The sequence below is a fragment of the Otolemur garnettii genome, unplaced genomic scaffold (genome assembly GCF_000181295.1).
Source record: "Otolemur garnettii isolate 467f Iridium unplaced genomic scaffold, OtoGar3 scaffold00017, whole genome shotgun sequence".
NCBI lineage: Eukaryota > Metazoa > Chordata > Mammalia > Primates > Galagidae > Otolemur > Otolemur garnettii.
Window position 1 is genome coordinate 14,259,064 of NW_003852412.1, and position 6,040 is coordinate 14,265,103.

At 43.6% G+C, this 6,040-nt stretch overlaps 1 protein-coding gene and 1 pseudogene across 1 annotated transcript in view; both read right to left on the reverse strand.

Moving 5' to 3' along the window:
• The window catches only part of SERINC5 (serine incorporator 5), a 123,251-nt gene that overhangs the window by 36,967 nt on the left and 80,244 nt on the right, over positions 1–6,040 (reverse strand). The gene's annotated exons all lie outside the window — the stretch shown is intronic.
• Positions 962–6,040, reverse strand: part of LOC105886610 — a 7,307-nt pseudogene continuing 2,228 nt past the window's right edge.

The window sequence follows — 6,040 nt, forward strand, 5'->3', positions numbered from 1 at the left end:
AGCCGTCATTGTTGTTTGGCGGGTCCGGGCTGGGGATTCGAACCCGCCACCTTAGGTGTACGTGGCTGGCGCCTTAGCCGGTTGAGCCATAGGCGCCGAGCCTCTAGAAAAGATCTTAAAGAAACAATAATAACTGAGGCTATTTGGATTTCCGTGCCCAAGTAGAGAGACTGGGGCATGAATCTCAATCAATGGAGGTTTATTGAGCCAGAAGTTGAGATCGTGCTCAAGAGAACATAAGTCACAGACTCGTCTGCGGCCTGTCCTTTGAGAGATGTTTCAGGAGGCTCAATTATTTATAGAACGCATTTAATTAAAGGGAGGAGGCACACAGAAAAAAAGGGAGTAGGCAGTGAAGCAACAGGCTACATTTTCTTGATTTTAATTAGCACCAAGTAAACCTATGTTACAGGTAAGATAAGGTAAATGTAAGGTAAATATATTCCTTATAAGGTAAATATCTTCCAAAAAAGTTGGAAGGCAAATATTCCAAAAGGCAGTAAAGGAAGAGGTCATTCTGTAGACATCTCAGGGCAGGTGGACGAATGACTGATCTCATCTTGTGTTTGTTCTGCACCTGGGAAGATAATCTCTATTTTCATTCTAGAAAGATTTATCATTTCCAAATCCTAGTATAAGGAACTTGCATAATTTGCCATTTTCTTTTCTACTGTGTCTTAGAGATACCTCGTTCACAACTGGTGTCTGAAACAAAGAATGACACGCACGGGATGTAATTCTATAGTGACAGTACGAAGGTTGATCCTTACAGATCACCGAACTCCCAAGTATTATATGATGATATCATCATTGTTTATATAGAACTTTGGTCCAATAACACACAAATAGAGACCAGCATCTGGAGATTTAGCTCCTTCCATGTCTAGGGATAAAGGATTAAGTGTTCTTTCCATTATTTTCTGCAGGTAAGTCCTTGTTCACACGGAAATCTGACGGCACTTAAATTCCGGCATTTTCCAAGCTACTGGATGAAGAGGATGCTGAAGGCCATCGCTAAATAGCACGCTGCAACATAAGGACTTTTCCACTCACTAATTCTAGCACACTTCCAAAATATACACGACAGTCCAGTTTTATTTCTGTCCAGGAAGCTGGGTACATAAGCGCAGGTACATATAAGCAGCAAGATCACCGTCAACAAACTCCGAAAATTGAAATTGGCAAACAGAGAGAGGCCAGCAGTGCCCCAGCCACATCGCCCTTTCCTGGAAAGATAATCTTATAATTGGCGTCATCAGTGTGAAATATAACACACAAGGAATCAGACTTAAGATTGCAGACCTAAGGTTACAGCCAGCAGGCATGTCCTTGTTTTGAGGAGCATATGTATCTTGAAAGAGTTAACTTATTTAAGAGCAACTTGTGAGGGCAGTCACCTAGAGAGGCACAGAACCTTGGCCTTTTGTAGAGTTCTGGCTAATGTGCGGCACTTAGATGCAAGGTTGGGAAGTAACTGCTATTTACTGGTTAAGAGGGCAGCAGTGTTGCCAGATTCAATCTCCAGGCATAATGAGTTTGAGTGGTCCTGAGATTTTTTATTTTCCTTTACATGAGAAAAAAAAAGTTGCCATAAACAAAAGGAATTCAGCTTCTACTAGTCATTACTACATCTGAATATAAAATATATTTTTCCAAGCACTCCCAAATAAGTGACTTAGGCAAAAATGCATCATTTCTGAGACTCTATTAGTATAGCTCCATTTTCATGAACTAAAGTAAAGGTGAACATTTTTTTCCCAGCAACCTCCTAAAAATGCAAAAATAATTTTATATCAGAGCAAGATATAATAGCACAGAAAGAGATGTTATTGCATTTATTTGACTGGGCTAACACATGTAGAGGGTTGCCAGGTAAAATACAGAATATCTAGTTACATTTAAATGTCAGAGAAACAATTTTTTAATGTAAATGTGCCCCGTACAATATTTGGGACATTCTTAGACTGAATATTATATGGGACACACTTATACCAAAAAAAATTATTCTTTGGCAAGAGATGAAACTCAAGAGAAGGTATTGGGGCTCAGGACATACAGCCCCAAAATATGACTGCAGGAGACCAGAATAAGCTATACCAAAATACACGTTGGTATATTTTAGGTTGTTCTGAAAAGCTGTCCTTCATAGAAGAAATTTACATCTGTAAAGGAATTCTACCTTAGTAAGTTTCTGTACCAGGAAGGTTGTTCACCAGAAGGTAACTTCTATTACGTAAGAGACTTTATCTGCATGTTATGACAATCATGTTCCCAATCCATTTCTTGTCACTCTCCCATGACTTGGGTCAACCCAACTCATGTTAGCTAGACATGGACAGGATGGACAGTGGATGCAGTTAGGGTACTCTGTGTGGGCCTGGGTCAGGGCGGTCTGAGTTGTTCTTACAGGAACAGGCATAATTAAGACCCTGCAAGTATGTTGTTTCGAGGAGCTGGTTGTTTGGGGGGACTGACTAATGCCTCCGAGACTGACATGGACAGACAGATAAGGTCATTCTGACTTGGGTTGTTTTAAGAACAACATGATTAGGACTCCTGGGATGTGGCTCCCTGGAAAGAACAGATAACATGTCAAGGGGGTCTCCAAGGACTGACCAATCAGACACAGGTAGAGAAACCACAAAGTAGAGATACCATCAAGGCCTCAAGAGAGGGTCTTTGGAGCATGCACACAGTTGAGGTAACATGTCCCTAAATCAACTACCCTCACAATATAGTAAAAATCATCCACTAGCACCATGACAATTTACAAATATCATGGCAACCCCTGGAAACTGCCTTACAAGGCAGAAAGGGGGACAGTTCCCAATTTCAGGAATTTTCCACCCTTTTCCAAGAAAACCATGAATATTCCACCCCCCAAGTAACATAAAATGAGGGAGTCAGCATTAAAGAGAAATCTTTTCAAACTCAGTGCCTCCTCCACTTGCAGAAGCAAACCCATTCCCTCTCAGGAATGTATTAAGCTTTAATCTTTTTTTTCCTCAATGCTTTCATCTTTAATAAAACTCTGGCACTCTGCCTACTTAGACGCATTTGCACCTGCTTGCTCTGCTCATTCATTCCATCCACTCAGTGCCAGTAACCATCCTCTGGTACTGGGAACCAAACACCTAGAAACAAGGACACCTGGAAACCAGGGGGGATACCGAACAATCCAACCCACGAAGGCCCTAAACCCCTATTCCTTCCAGTAGCTCAGGACACTATATCAGCTTCAATCATCTCATATTTTCTGGGATTCCCATGATTCATAGTTAAAAATTATTTTCCTTCTATTAACTGGTCTTACATCAACTTAAAGAAGGTAAACCAGTGCAGGGAAACAGAAATTCTGGGGGTAGAACTCACAGCTGGCAGGACTGGGTGGAGAAGAATGATGTGAAAAATGGAGGGAGGGTTCTTCTCTTCTTTTTTAAGGCATTGTTATGCAGGCGTACAGTGGGCAGGGGACAAAGAGCAGGAATTTATTTTTTAACACAGAGTCTGAGGCATCCTAGGGTATCCCTGTGGGGCCTCCCAGTGACAATGTCTGCCGTGGAAATTGCTTCAGATGGCAATCAGGACACGTGGTACAATCAGCACCCACAGGCAGGTAAGAAGTCACACCAGTGTTTTTGGAAGGAATCTGCATTTTTAGCTGTGTTTAAAGGTGAGCAAGCAACCAGCATGTTTAAAACCTCAAGGTATAGAAGTAACAGAGGGGACACGCACAAAATGAACATTTCAGACAGTCTAGCCCCAAATGAAGGTTAAGCCCGCAGGAGCCGTGTTAGAGACAAGGTGGTAATATTGCTTTAAATCTGTCAAAGTGATATTCATGAAGGAGAACCCACATGACCTCACTCACTAGGCTGTTTTATTTTTCTGGACTTTATTGCTCTAAAATACCCTTTTCTTCCCTCTCAGCAGCACCAATTCCTGGACCCGCCCCTCACCTAACGCGTGCACCCTGGGACCGCTTCCATCTACACAAGCCCCCCTTTCACCTTCAGGTTCTTCTCTACCTTCCACCTTCAACCCATCCCTCTCTTTTTCTTCTTCCTTTAAAATCTACTTCAAGGAGGATGCTAAGAGCAGCAGGCCTGAGCTTCTAAGCCACAGTCCCCAACTAATCCCCTCCCCCTGTTTACTCCAGGCCACCTGGAGAGTATGGGGATGGGGGGCCTTAGCTCTTCAAAGGGTGAGTATGTGGCACTGGAAGTTCATCAAAATAAAAGTAGGCGGACAACTCCCCTGTCTACACACTAACCAAGACCTCCTTTATGCTCTGTGGGTGACTGAGCACATTTAGCCTTCATGAGTCGTTAGGAGCAAAGAACCTTCAAGCTGAACAAGCTGGCAGGATGTTAACAAGGGGAACTTATTTGCTCTGATTAAATATTTGCTGTTCCAAATTCCATCCAGTTTTAGAAAAAGAAAACATACGTTACTTACAGAATCTCCACCACAGGGCAAAGGGGATGTGCCTGCTAAGGGTGTTACCTCTAAAGTCTGGCTCTGGGCATCCAGGGACACAGCATGTAAGCCGGGCTCACACACTGAGTCTGTGTGGTTTCCGTACAGACCTGAGAGCAAGGGGTTTCCTCCCAATCCTCAAAGCCACAGATTACTGAGCAAGAATAAATAGCTCATGTGGACGTTCCATCCCAACTCCATCGCTAACTTGGGCAAGTTACACACACACACATATCCTGACCCTCAACCGCCCCACCTGTAAAATGAAGTAGCACTGCCACCCATCTCATGGAGTTGCCCTGGGAATTCCATCAGATAATCCTGTGAAGTGCTCTCCACAGCTCCTACCCACAGCAGTCATCAGGCTAACTTCCTGAATTCTAAAGCACCACCTGTATAACCTGTATAAAAAGAATTTTCGGGGCGGCTCGGGCCCATTGCATGACCCACTGGCTGATGCATTCCAACTTAAACATGACAGGAAAGAGAGCCCCTTAGAACTCAGTAGATGGGTTCCCTTCACCAGAGGATATACTGCAGATTAACTTTTAATGAGGTGAATCTTTCCCTGTGTTGAGGCTCAGAAAACGATACCCTACAACGAAGACCTCAGAAGTAAAAGTTGTTCTCTGACCTTCCCCTGCCCTCCTGCCTCTCAGTCCGACTCTCCCCAGTGGCTGGCCACACAAACTAGAATTCCTCTTTGCCAAGGCTGTCACAGAAACCACAATCTCCCCCCGACCCGCAAGCCAACCATAAAACCTAAAAATAGTACTCAAACTATCCTCCTGCCTTTTCTGTGTAAAAACTGGCCATAAAGAAATTATCTGACCTACCCTGCTTCATCATAAAACCCTATTCTGGATGGGATGCTGCCCCACACCTCAAGGAAGGAATGTGTCTCAGAAAAGCCAAGAAGAACCTACACAGAGGGGCCCTTGCTGGCTTTCCCCACTCAGTCTATTAGCATTCCATCATACCCTTTTTGTACAATTATACATATTTCTACATGGCCATCCACACAAGTACCTTGTGAAACCTAAGCATAAAAATGGCCAACTTCCCCTATATCCTTGGGTCTGCCCTCTGAAGGCCCCCAGTATACACGTTAAATAAATTGGATCCGATTAATCTGTCCTGTGACTTGATTTTTCACTGAACCTTCAGAGGGCAAAAGAAAACTTGCCCCCTGGCCCCTCCACCTAGGACGTTTATGTAAAGAACTAACTTCTAAAACACAGCGCTCACCTGTTTTTCAAAAACCTAGTCACCATCTGAAAGAAAGTATCTGAGAACTCACAAATTAGGAAAACTATTTCCAAACTGTGAACACACACATTATGCTCGAAACGATGGGAGCCAGAAGAAAATTCACATGATTCTGTCCACACAGGAGAAGTGCTAGTATATCCCCCAAGCAACTTTAATCTAGGCAAATAAGGCTCAGCGCCTATAGCTCAACCGGCTAAGGTGCCAGCCACATACACCTAAGGTGGCGGGTTCGAATCCCCAGCCCAGGCCCGCCAAACAACAATGACGGCTGCAACCAAAAAATAGCCAG